The 13,140-nt window shown below is 47.1% G+C and overlaps 1 non-coding gene across 1 annotated transcript; it reads left to right on the top strand.

Annotated features, from left to right (window-relative positions):
- The first annotated feature begins 2,240 nt into the window (after positions 1–2,240).
- On the top strand, positions 2,241–2,375 carry LOC115831880. Its single transcript, XR_004027370.1, has one exon. It is a non-coding gene; the product is annotated as a small nucleolar RNA SNORA70 (small nucleolar RNA).
- The last annotated feature ends 10,765 nt before the right edge of the window (positions 2,376–13,140 follow it).

Here is a 13,140-nt window from a genome sequence, read left to right as displayed (position 1 = left end):
TCTTCCCATAAAATACTTATTAATTACAAAGGGAAAGAGTAACTTTGTAGTGGGGAAACCTCTAGACATCACCCTATCGGGTGATCAAAGTGAACATCCCCAGAAATGGGAAAAATATCATGTGCCTCCTGACATGATGCACACAGCACATAGCATGCCTTCTCTGATATTCACGACAAAAATGCAGAACCGAAATTAGTCACAAGGAAACCTCAGCCAAACCCCAGATGCGGGCTATTGTACAAGATAAGTGGCCAGTTATCTTTACAAGTGTCAGGGTCATGGAAGACAAAGGATGAGGAACAGTTCCAGATTACAGAAGATTAAGGAGACATGCAACTTAATACGTGGTGAGATGCTGCACTGAATCCTGAACCAGAAAAAGAAGATCAGTGGGACAGTTCGTAAAATTTGAATTAGGTCTATAGATCAGAGAATAGTGCTGTATCAGTGTTAATTTCCTGGCTTTTATATATGTATTGTGGTTATGTAAAATGTTAATATTTGAGGAATCTGGACAAAAAGTATAAGGAATTTTTTTCTGGTACTATTTTTGCAACGTATGTAAATCTGGAGGCCGAATACAGTGGTTCACACCTATAATCCCAGCACTTTGAGAGGATGAGGCAGAAAGGATCATTTTGAGGCCAGAAGTTTAAGACCAGCCTGGGCAACATAGGGAGATCCTGTCTCTACAAAATAAAATAATAATAAATAAATAAATAAATAAATAAATCGGTGGGGGAGGGGGACTCAGCCTTTGTGCCTAGTGTTGCCTCGCCGAGTAGGTAAAGTTCTCTTGGTAACGTCCTTTTAAGAATTCTCTAAGCTGGTTACTTCTGGATGTGCCAAATTCTGGACGTGCAGTCAAGCTCACCATAGTCCTCTCTTTTCTTTGCCAACACAGGTAGCTCTAGCCAGCCTCTGGCCTTCAGACTTTTCCAGGCAAGAGTTGGGAAGCATTGACCAGGCGTGGTGGCTCACGCCTGTAATCCCAGCACTCTGGGAGGCTGAGGTGGGTGGATCACTTGAGGCCAGGAGTTCAAGACCAGCCTGGCCAACATGGTGAAACCCTGTCTCTACTAAAAATACAAAAATTAGCCGGGTGTGCTGGTGCATGCCTGTAGTCCCAGCTACTCCGGTGGCTGAGGCAGGAGAATTGCTTAAACCAGGAGGCAGAAGTTGCAGGTGAGCCGAGATCGTGACACTGCGCTCCAACCTGGGCAACAGAGCGAGACTTCTTCTCAAAAAAGAAAAAAAAAGAGTTGGGAAGTGGACTCTGCACTCCCTTAACTCCAGGAGACACAGGTCACACTTTCCAGATCTCTCTCAGCATCTTTTGCTCCAGTACAGGGCAGCACTGCGGCTCAGGTCCAGGGTAGGAATAGCCCTGACCTCTAGGCCAGTAACTCCTTTCAAAGAAATCCTCTGTATCCTCTGATCCGTCTCCTCAATGACTCTCCTGTTTGCCCTTCTCTACGGTCTGGAGATATGTTATGAACTATACGCCATAGGATGGGTTAGCAACTTCTAGTAGGTTCTGCTTGATTGGTGCACTTTAGAAAGAGGGAGACATGTCAGCTATTTTCCTCAGACTGGAGACTGAACTGTGAGCCGGAGATAATCAGTAAGACCCCATTTAACATTCTGTAGGTTCTCCATGCTACCCATAGAGGGGGCCATACGACGATGTTCTGGATTTTCATCTTAAAAGGGAAATTTCCACAATGTCCAGAGCCTCGATGTCCTGCAAATGAAGGAGGGGAATGTCCTCTAGTTTCTTGCAGCAGGAACCCACTTAAGTGGCACCAACTTGGTTCCAGATGGAACAGTATATCTACAAAGGAAAAGTGTTGGACGCGGTGGCTCACGCCTGTAATCCCAGCGCTTTGGGAGACCAAGGCGGGTGGATCACCTGAGCTTGGGAGTTCGAGACCACCCTGACCAACATGAAGAAACCCTGTCTCTACTAAAAATACAAAATTAGCCGGGCATGGTGGCGCATGCCTGTAATCCCAGCTACTTGGGAGGCTGAGGCAGGAGAATCACTTGAACCCAGGAGGTGGAGGTTGCAGTGAGCCGAGACTGCGCCATTGCACTCCAGCCTGGGCAACAAGAGCAAAACTCTGCCTCAAAAAACAAAAAAAAATGGAAAAGTGGTGGCATTTACATCCTAAATCTGAAGAATCTAATTCTGTTGGCAGCTAGTACCATTGTTGCCATTGAAAACCCTTCTGATTCTGCAGCCAATTAAGCCGACTGAGTTCCTTTCCTCAGGGGGGCCCAGTGTGCAATCGCTGCAAACAGCAGCTTCCTTGGTAGTATATGCAGACTGTTTATTGTATGGGTTGCTCTATGGGACCTTGGAGACAGGCTTTTCAGATGGATGTTCATGTTTCTGACTTTGCACTACCCCAGTGTAGGCTCCAGACAGGCATGCGAGGTGCCCTTGGAAAGCCCCAGGGCACTGTGGCCAGGGTTCACATTGGCCAAGTTATCATGTCCATCTGTACCAAGCTGCAGAACAAGGAGCATGTGATTGAGGCCCTGCGCAGGGCCAAGTTCAAGTTTCCTGGCCGCTAGAAGATCCACATCTCAAAGAAGTGGGGCTTCATCAAGTTCAATGCCAATGAATTTGAAGACATGGTGGCTGAGAAGCGGCTCATCCCAGAGGGCTGTAGGGTCAAGTACATCCCCATTTGTGGCCCTCTGGACAAGTGACGGGCCCTGCACTCATGACAGCTTCCACTGTGCTGCCTCCCTCTTAATATTCACCAATACATTCTACTTTCTGTCCAAAAAAAAAAAAATTAAAACCCTTCTGATGTCAATCTCATGTCCTCCTGGAATCCTGGCCAGCAGGCTGAGCTGAGCTTTGCTGCTGCCACAGGAGCCACTCCTATTGCTGGCCACTTCACTCCTGGAACCTTCATTAACCAGGTCCAGGCAGCCTTCTGGGAGCTGTGTCTGTTGGTAGATACTGATCCCAGGGTGGCCACTGGCCTCTCACAGCGGCATCTCATGATAACCTACCTAGCAAACCTCTGTGGAACACAGGTTCTCCTCTGCGCTGTGTGGATATTTCCATCCCATGCAACAACGGAGCTCACTCAGGGGGTCTGATGTGGGGAATGCTGGCTCAGGGAGTTCTGCACATGCCTGGCACTGTCTCCTGTGAACACCCATTAGAGATCACGCCTGATCTCTGCTTCTACAGAGATCCCGAAGTGATTGAAAAGCTCATGCCTGTAATCCCAGCACTTAGGAGGCTGAGGCAAGCAGATCACAAGGTCAGTAAATTGAGACCATCCTGGCTAACACAATGAAACCCCGTCTCTATTAACAATACAAAAAATTAGCCGAGCGTGGTGGCACATGCCTGTAGTCCTAGCTACTCAGGAGGCTGAGGCAGGAGAATCACTTGAACCTGGGAGGCGGAGGTTGCAGTGAGCCAAGATCGCGCCACTGCACTCCACACTCCAGCCTGGGTGACAGAATGAGACTCCGTCTCAAAAAAAACAAAACAAACAACAACAACAAAAAAAAAACAGAAAAGAAAAAGAACAGGCTACTGCTGAGAAAGCTATGACCACAGACCACAGAGGAATTTCAGATTTCAGGGTGAACAGACTGCTCCAGCTTCTGAGTTCACTGCTACTTAGCCTGAGGTTGCAGACTGGTTGGAGGCATGCAGGTACCCAGTGTCTATCCAGCAGTTCTCTACTGAAGATGTGGAATGCTCAGCCTGCCATGGAAGACTGACCTGCAGCTGTCATTGCTCAGGCCACTAAATGGGTAGGAACAACAAATGTGTGGTCTTAAGCTGTTCTTCCACAAGCTTTTTTTTTTTTTTTTTTGAGATGAAGTCTTGCTTTGTCACCCAGACTGAAGTGCAATGGTGCAATCTTGGCTCACTGAGACCTCTGCCTCCCAGATTCAAGTGATTCTCATGCCTCGGCCTCCCAAGTAGCTGGGATTACAGACGCGTGTCACCACGCCTGGCTAATTTTTCCGTATCTTTAGTACAGACAGGGCTTCACCATGTTGGCCAGACTGGTCTTGAACTCCTGACCTAAGGTGATCCGCCCGCCTCGGCTTCCCAGAGTGCTGGGATTACAGGCATGAGCCACTGCACCCAGCCCCACAGGCTCTTAAGCAACATGAAAATAAGATTGATGGAAAATAAACTTTAGTTTCTAAAAATAACAACAGAGGCAGGCAGATCTCACCAGGCGGGTGGATCACTTGAGGTTAGGAGTTTGAAACCAGCCTGACCAACATGGTGAAGCCCCATCTCTACTAAAAGTACAAAAAACTAGCTGGGCGTGGTGGCGCGTGCCTGTGGTCCCAGCTACTCGGGAGGCCAAGGCAGGAGAGTCACTTGAACCTGGGAGTCAGAGTTTGCAGTGAGCCAAGATCGCGCCACTGCCCTCCAGCCTGGCAAAAGAGTGAGACTCCATCTCAAAAAAAAAAAAGAAGAGACAAATCCCCCAAAGCTGGAACCTAGCTTTTCACAGTGCCCAGAACATAGTTAGTATTCATGTAATGCTATGATTCCCCACTGGGAAATTTTAGAAGAAACTGCAACTTCAAAACTTAGGTTAAAAAGCAATAGTCTTACTGAGCACAGTGACTCACATCTGTAATCCCAGCACTTTGGGAGGTGGAGGGGAGCAGATCATCTGAGGTCAAGAGTTCGAAACCAGCCTGGCCAACATGGTGAAACACCGTCTCTACTAAAACAAAAAAACAAAACAACAAAAACAAAAACACACAATGAAAATTAGCGTGGTGGTGGGTGCCTGTAATCCCAGCTACTTGAGAGGCTGAGGCAGGAGAATCGCTCGAACCTAGGAGGCGGAGGTTGCAGTGAGCCGAGATTGCATCACTGTCCTGGGCAGCAGAGTGAGACTGCGTTTCAAAAACAAAAACAAAAAAATGACAGTCTTAAACTAATGTGTTTGACTAAGATGGATAACAGGGATTGGATTTACACTTCCATTTTAAACAACTAAAAACTCGACCAAATATATGAAATAAGCCTTTTCAGACATCACATAGTCAGCACAGGGCAATCACGCTTGAGAGAGGAAACAGATGATTGCCCAGCTGGGTTCTAGGAGCGTTTCCAGGCCACAGCAAAGGGAGGTGGGATGTGTGGAGCCTGGTCGTCTCCCTGAGTTGAGGTAGCGTTGGGAGTTTGGGGAGGCCCAGGTGGCTAGCGTTTGCAGGGCAGAGTACTGGGGAGGAGAGAGTTAGACAGAGAGACCCAGAGAGCTGCAGAAGGCTCCCTTCAAGTCTTCAACTGAAGACAAATCAGCAAAGGCTTGTATAGAAACTGTCAGGCCTCTGAGCCCAAGCTAAGCCATCATATCCCCTGTGACCTGCAGGTATACATCTAGATGGCCCGAAGCAACTGAAGATCCACAAAAGAAGTGAAAATAGCCAGGTCCTGCCTTTCCACCATTGTGCTTTGTTCCTGCCCCACCCTCACTGATCAGTTGACCTTATGACAATACACGCTCCCCGCCCTTGCGATCATGTACCTTGTGATATTCCCCACCCTTAAGAAGGTACTTTGTAATATTCTTCCCACCCTTGAGAATGTACTTTGTAAGATCCACCCCCGCCCACAAAAAAATTGCTCCTAACTCCACCGCCTATCCCAAACCTATAAGAACGAATGATAATCCCACCACCTTTTGCTGACTCTCTTTTCGGACTCAGCCTGCCTGCACCCAGGTGATTAAAAAGCTTTATTGCTCACACAAAGCCTGTTTGGTGGTCTCTTCACACTTGAAGCTGGGCGCGGTGGCTCAGGCCTGTAATCCCAGCACTTTGGGAGGCTGAGGTGGGTGGATTACCTGAGGTCAGGAGTTGGAGACCAGCCTGACCAACATGGTAAAACCCCGTCTCTACTAAAAATACAAAAAAATTAGCCAGGGGTGGTGGTGGGCACCTGTAATCTCAGTTACTTGGGACGCTGAGGCAGGAGAATCGCTTGAACCCGGGAGGCGGAGGTTGCGATGAGTTAAGATCAAGCCATTGCACTCCAGCCTGGGCAACAAGAGTGAAAACTCTGTCTCAAAAAAAAAAGAAAGAAAGAAAAGAAAAGAAACCACTTGAAGCTGGAGAAAGAACCCCCTCAAAAGAACCATCCCTAGAGCTCACACAGGGCTGGGGATCATTAGTATTCAGGCAGAGTGGGAAAACCTCATCCTGCCCAGGGCATCCAGTAGAGTACTCAAGAGTTTTTGCCTCAGAAATGGTGAGAAAACTGGCTCTAGATAATAGGTTGCTTTAATTCCACCTAATGAAACCGAAAAGCAAGATTCACAATGAATCAAACTCATTCTGAGAATCTTAACTGTGTGCCAAAACAAGACTCAACAGTAATATTATTATTATTATTATTTTTGAGATGGAGTCTTGCTCTGTCACCCAGGCTGGAGTGTGGTGGCATGATCTCAGCTCACTGCAACCTCCGCCTCCTGGTTTCAAGCCATTCTCCTGGCTCAGCTGCCCCAGTAGCTGGGATTACAGGTATGCACCATATGCTCGGCTAATTTTTGCATTTTTTGGTAGAGACAGGTTTTCACCATGTTGGTCAGGCTGGTCTCGAACTCCTGACCTCAGGTGATCCACCTGCCCTGGCCTCCCAAAGTGCTGGGATTACAGGCGTGAGCCATTGCGCCTGGCCAACTCAATAGTATTTTTAATTTATTTTTTAAAGACAGAGTCTCGCTCTGTCACCCAGGCTGGAGTTCAGTGGCTTGAGCTCGGCTTACTGCAGCCTTGACCTCCTGGGCTCAAGAGATCCTCCTACCTCAGCCTCCAAGTAGCTGGGTAGCTAGAACTCCAGATGCATGCCACCCCACCTAGCTATTTTTTTTTTTTTTTAATTTTGGTAGAGACAGGGTCTCACTATATTGCCCAGTCTGGTCTTGAACTTCTGGGCTCATGCTATCCCCTGCCTTGGCCTCCCAAAGTGCTGAGATTACAGGAGTGAACCACCATGCTGGGCAGTATTTTTTTAAAATACAAGAATATTCAGCACTTGGCCGGGCACGGTGTCTCACGCCTATAATCCCAGCCCTTTGGGAGGCTGAGGTGGGTGGATCACTTGAGGTCAGGAGTTTGAGACCAGCCTGGCCAAAAGGGAGAAACCCCGTCTCTACTAAAAATACAAAAATTAGCCAGATGTGGTGGCACGTGCCTGTAGTCCCCACTACTCAGGAGCTTGAGGCAGAAGAATCGCTTGAACCTGGGAGGCAGAGGTTGCAGTGAGCCAAGACTATGCCACTGTGCTCCAGCCTGGGCAATAGAGGGCGACACCGTCTCAAAAAAAAAAGAATATTGAGCGCTCATCAAGGTAAAACTCACAATACCTGGCATCCTGGCATCCGATCAAAACTTACCTGGTTGCAAAGCAGGAAAATATGACCCACAAGGAGGATAAAAATCAGTCAATCAAAAGAGACAGAAAGCGCGTCAGCCTGCACCTTCCAGAACCTCGTTGAGGTTTGCTTTCTCCTGGTTTCCTCCTCAAACTCCAGCTGCAAATTCAGCAATCCAAGGACGAGTGGATTGTTCTCACCATGACCAGAATTCCCCTGGGATCTGTACTTGGCAGAGGTGCCATCTCCCGAACCCAGACTGGAGTTGATGATCCAGGGAAGGTGCTTCCGGGTCCTGAAGAGGGCTCCTGGACCACCAGCCCCTGAGCCGGCAGCACCACAGCCCCCACTGCGCCTGTCCAGACCTTGTGGGCCCTGGGTGCTCAGGTGTGGGTTTAGTGCAGCACTGCTTGCTGCTCCTGTTACTGCAGCCTCAGCCGCATAGATTCGGCTTGTGTTGGCACCTCTCTGTTTTTGTGTGCGTCTGTTTCCTGGCCGGGTTGATCACTCGGCATGTCCGAATACTGCCTACATAGTCTCGTGGCACATGCATCCTGCCCACGTGTGTGAAACGAAGCAGAGGATGTATTGTGAACACTGGTGGTCTTGGGTTCTTGTGTTGGTGGCATGGTCCCTAGCCCAGTATTTCCCACTGTTGTTATTATTATTATTGAGTTGGGGTTTTGCTCTGTCGCCCAGGCTGGAGTACAGTGGTGCCATCATGGCTCACTGCATCCTCTAAATCCTGGCCTTAAGGGATTCTCCTGGCTCAGGGTCCCTAATAGCTAGGACTACCGCTGGCGCCACTACACCTGGATAATTTTATTTGTTTTTATTTTTATTATTATTTTTTTTTTTTGAGAGAGAGAGTGTCTCACTCTGTTGACCAGGCTGGAGTGCAATGGCACTGCAACCTCTGCCTCCCGGGTTCAAGCGATTCTCCTGCTTCAGCCTCCCGAACAGCTGGGATTACAGGTGCCTGCTACCATGCCTGACTAATTTTTGTGGGGGTTTTTGTTTTTGTTTTAGCAGAGACAGGGTTTCTCCATGTTGGCCAGCCTGGTCTCAAACCCCTGACCTCAAGTGATTCACCCACCTCGGCCTCCCTAAGTGCTGGGATTACAGGCGTGAGCCACTGGGCCCAGCCTATTTTTTTATTTTTTGTAGAGACAGGGTCTTGCTATGTTGCCCAGGTTGGTATTGAACTCCTGAGCCCAGGCATTCCTCCCAACTTGGCTTCCCAAAGTTTTGGGATTACAGGCATCAGCTGCTGTGGGCTGTTATTTTATATTGTCCAAAATTTTAACTTTCCAACTACTCAAAGTTGTTGAATTTTTACTTTTTTTTTTTTTTTTTTGAGACAGTTTCGCTCTTGTTGCCCGGGCTGGAGTGCAATGGCACGATCTTGGCTCACTGCAACCTCCGCCTCCTGGGTTCAAGCGATTCTCCTGTCTCAGCCTCCCGAGTAGCTGGGATTACAGGCATGTGTCACCACGCCGGGCTAATTTTTGTTATTTTTAGTAGAGACGGGGTTTCTCCATGTGGGTCAGGCTGGTCTCAAACTCCCGACCTCAGGTGATCAGCCTGCCTCGGTCTCCTAAAGTGCTGGGATTACAGGCGTGAGCCACCGTGCCTGGCCTGAACTTCTACTTTTATGTAATATCTTCAGTCCTTAGTAAGTATCCTCTACATTTGGGATAAATGTTGTCTTTAGTTTTCAACTACTTTTTCTTTGGCTTATGCTCTCTCTCTCTCTCTCTCTCTCTGTGTGTGTGTGTGTGTTTGTGTGTGTGTGTGTATTCATGTTTTCTTAATCCATCTGAATTGTTGCATCGGTTTTCCACGCGAATTTCCAGTTACCTCCGCAGTATTCGTTTCAGAATGCTTCCTTTTTGTGCTACTTTTTGATATCTATTTTCTCATATAGTAAACATCGGTTTCTGGTAAAACACACACACACACACACACACACACACACACTCAGATATAACACGAATTATAACACAAATGATGGCTGGGCGCGGTGGCTCTTGTCCGTAATCCCAGCACTTTGGGAGGCCGAGGCAGGTGGATCATGAGGTCAGGAGTTCAAGACCAGCCTGGCCAATATGGTGAAACCCTGTGTCTACTAAAAATATAAAAAATTAGCTGGGTGTAGTGGTGCGCACCTGTAGTCCCAGCTACTCGGGAAGCTGAGGCAGGAGAATTGCTTGAACCCAGGAGGTGGAGGTTGCAGTGAGCCGAGATCGCACCACTGCACTTCAGCCTGGGCAACAGAGCAAGACTCCATTTCAAAAATGAAAAAAAAAAAGGAAAGAAAGAAAGAACGCAAATGATAAAATCAGCAGAAAAAGACAATAAACAGATATTATATTACATATGGTCAAGAAGATAGAAAAAAACCATAGGCATTAGAGGAAAACATGAATGTTGTAAAAAAAAAAAAAAAGGTCAAATAGAACTTTTAGGGATATAGCCTGGCGTGGGTGGTGCATGCCTGTAGTCCGAGCTACTTGGGAGGCTAGGCGGGAGAACTGCTTGAACCTAGGAGGTGGAGGTTACAATGAGCCGAGATCATGCCACTGCTCCAGCCTGGGCAACAGAGTGAGACTCTGTCTCAAAAAAAGGAACTTTCAGAGATAAAAAATATGTGTAAGATAATGAGAGGTCGGGCGCGGTGGCTCATGCCTGTAATCCCAGAACTTTGGGAGGCCGAGGTGGGCGGATCATACCATCCTGGCTCACACGGTGAAACCCCGTCTCTACTAAAAATACAAAAAATTAGCCGGGCATGGTGGCAGGCTCCTGTAGTCCCAGCTACTTGGGAGGCTGAGGCAGGAGAATGGCATGAACCCGGGAGGCGGAGCTTGCAGTGAGCTGAGATTGCGCCACTGCACTCCAGCCTGGGTGACGAAGGGAGACTCCATCTCAATAAAAAAAAAAAAGATAATGAGAAATACACTGAATGGGATTAACAGCAAATTACATAACAAACAAAAGAAGATTTGTGAACAATAGGCACATAGTAATAGAAGTTACCAAAAATGAGCCGGGTGCGGTGGCTCACGCCTGTAATCCCAGCACTTTGGGAGGCCGAGGGGGGCGGGTCACGAGGTCAGGAGATCGAGACCATCCCGGCTAACACGGTGAAACTCTGTCTCTACTAAAAAATACAAAAAAATTAGCTGGGCGTGGTGGCGGCTGCCTGTAGTCCCAGCTACTCTGCAGGCTGAGGCAGGAGAATGGCGTGAACCCAGTGAGCCCAGATGGCGCCACTGCACTCCAGCCTGGGCGACAGAGTGAGACTCCGTCTTGGGAAAAAAACAAAACAAACAAACAAACAAAAAAGCAGTTATCAAAAATGAAACATTGAGGAAAAAAAGACTGAAAAAAATAGAGTATCAGTGAGCTATGGGACAAATCAAATATCCTAATGTATGTGGAGCTGGAATCTCTTAGGAGAGGAGGTAAAAGAGGGAACAGGAAAATATTTTAATATTTTAAATAATAATGGCTTCAAATGTTCTACATTTAATGGAAACCATATGTCCACAGATCCAAGAAAATCAAAGAACCGCAGACAAAAGAAACATGAAACTGTATTATATTTTACTGTATAATATATATACTGTCTATTATAATCAGATTGCTTAAAATCAGGAATAAAGAGAAAATCTTAAAAGTAATCAGAGAACAAGATATTGCATAGAGAGGAAAAAATATAAAAATGACAGCTGACTTCTTGTTAGAAGAAAAAAATAAAGCAAGCCAGAAGACATTGGGGCAACATCTTTAAACTACTAAAAGAAAAAAACTTCTGTCAGGCACGGTGGCTCACGCCTGTAATCCCAGCACTTTGGGAAGCCAAGGAGGCAGATCATCTGAGGTCAGGAGTTCGAGACCAGCCTGACCAACATGGAGAAATCCCATCTCTACTAAAAATAAAAAATTAGCTGGGCGTGGTGGCGCATGCCTGTAATCCTGGCTACTCGGGAGGCTGAGGCAGGAGAATCACTTGAACCCAGGAGGCAGAGGTTGCAGTGAGCCGAAATGGTGCAATTGCACTCCAGTCTGGGCAACAAGAGTGAAACTCTGTCTCAAAAAGAAAAAAAAAAAGAGAAAAAGAAAACTTCTAAAAAAAAAAAAAAATGAGAGGCCGAGTGTGGTGGCTTACGCCTATAATCCCAGCACTTTGGGAATCCAAGGCAGGAGGATTGCTTGAGCCCAGGAGTTCGAAACCAGTCTGGGGAACATGGAGAAACCCTGTCTGAAAAACACATACAAAAATTAGCCAGGTGTGGTCTAGCGCACACCTGTAGTCCTAGCTACTGGGGACGCTGAATTGGGATGATTGCTTGAGCCCAGGAGTTTCAGGCTGCAGTGAGCTGTGATCATACTCCAGCCTCGATGACCATGAGATCCTGCCTCAAAACAAACAAACAAAAAAACAGAGGATATTTTTTGTCCTTTGGTTAGGGAAAGATATTTTGAGATATTTTAGACACTACATCAAAAGCATGCTCCATATGAGAAAGAACCTGATAAATGAGATTTCATCAGAATTAAAATCTTCTACTCCTCAAAAGACACTGTTAAGGAAATGAAAAGACAATTCGCAGGCTGGGAGAAAATATTTGCAAATCACCTAGATGATAAAGAACTTGTATCCAGACTATATAAACCTCCCAAAACTCAATAATGAGAAACCAATAACCCAACTTTAAAAAATGGGCATAAAAACCTGGCAAGATGGCTCAAGCCTTAAGCCCAGCTACTCAGGAAGCTGAGATGAGAGGATTACTTCAGGCCGGGAGTTCCAGACCAACCTGGGCAACATAGTGAGACCTCGTCTCTTAAAAAAAAAAAAAAATGGGCCAGGCGCGGTGGCTCACGCTTGTAATCCCAGCACTTTGGGAGGCCGAGGCGGGTGGATCACGAGGTCAGGAGATCGAGACCACGGTGAAACCCCGTCTCTACTAAAAATACAAAAAATTAGCCGGGCGTGGTGGCGGGCGCCTGTAGTCCCAGCTACTCGGAGAGGCTGAGGCAGGAGAATGGCGTGAACCCGGGAGGCGGAGCTTGCAGTGAGCCGAGATTGCGCCACTGCACTCCAGCCTGGGCGACAGAGTGAGACTCCGTCTCAAAAAAAAAAAAAAAAAAAAAAAAAAAAAAAATGATGGGGGATGAAGGGCCGGGTGTGGTGGCTCACACCTGTAATTCCAGCACTTTCAGAATCTAGGAGGGCAGATCACCTGAGGTCAGGAGTTCAAGACCAGCCCGGCCAACAGGGTGAAACCCTGTCTCTACTAAAAATACAAAAATTAGCCAGGTGTGGCGGCAGGCACCTGTAACCCCAGCTACTCGAGAGGCTGAGACGAGGGCATTGATCACTTGCGGTCAGGAGTTCGAGACCAGCCTGACCAACATGGTGAGACTGTATCTCTACTAAAAATAGAAAAAAAATATAAAAATTAGACGGGCATGGTGGCGCGTGCCTGTAATCTCAGCTATTCGGGAGACTGAAGCAGAAGAATCAGAATCGTTTGAACTCAGGAGGCAGAGGTTGCAGTGAGCTGAGATCGCGCCACTGAACTCCAGCCTGGGCAACAAAGCAAGACTCCATCTCAAAAAAAAAAAAAAAAAAAAAAGAAGGCAAAATATTTAACAAAAGGAGGCAAAAGATTTAAACAGACATTTCACCAAAGATGATATGTGAATAGCAAATAAGCACATGAAAACACAT

The sequence above is a fragment of the Nomascus leucogenys genome, chromosome 2, assembly GCF_006542625.1.
Source record: "Nomascus leucogenys isolate Asia chromosome 2, Asia_NLE_v1, whole genome shotgun sequence".
Lineage (NCBI taxonomy): Eukaryota > Metazoa > Chordata > Mammalia > Primates > Hylobatidae > Nomascus > Nomascus leucogenys.
Note: the sequence above shows the minus strand (reverse complement) of the source record. Positions and strands in the feature narration are given on the sequence as shown.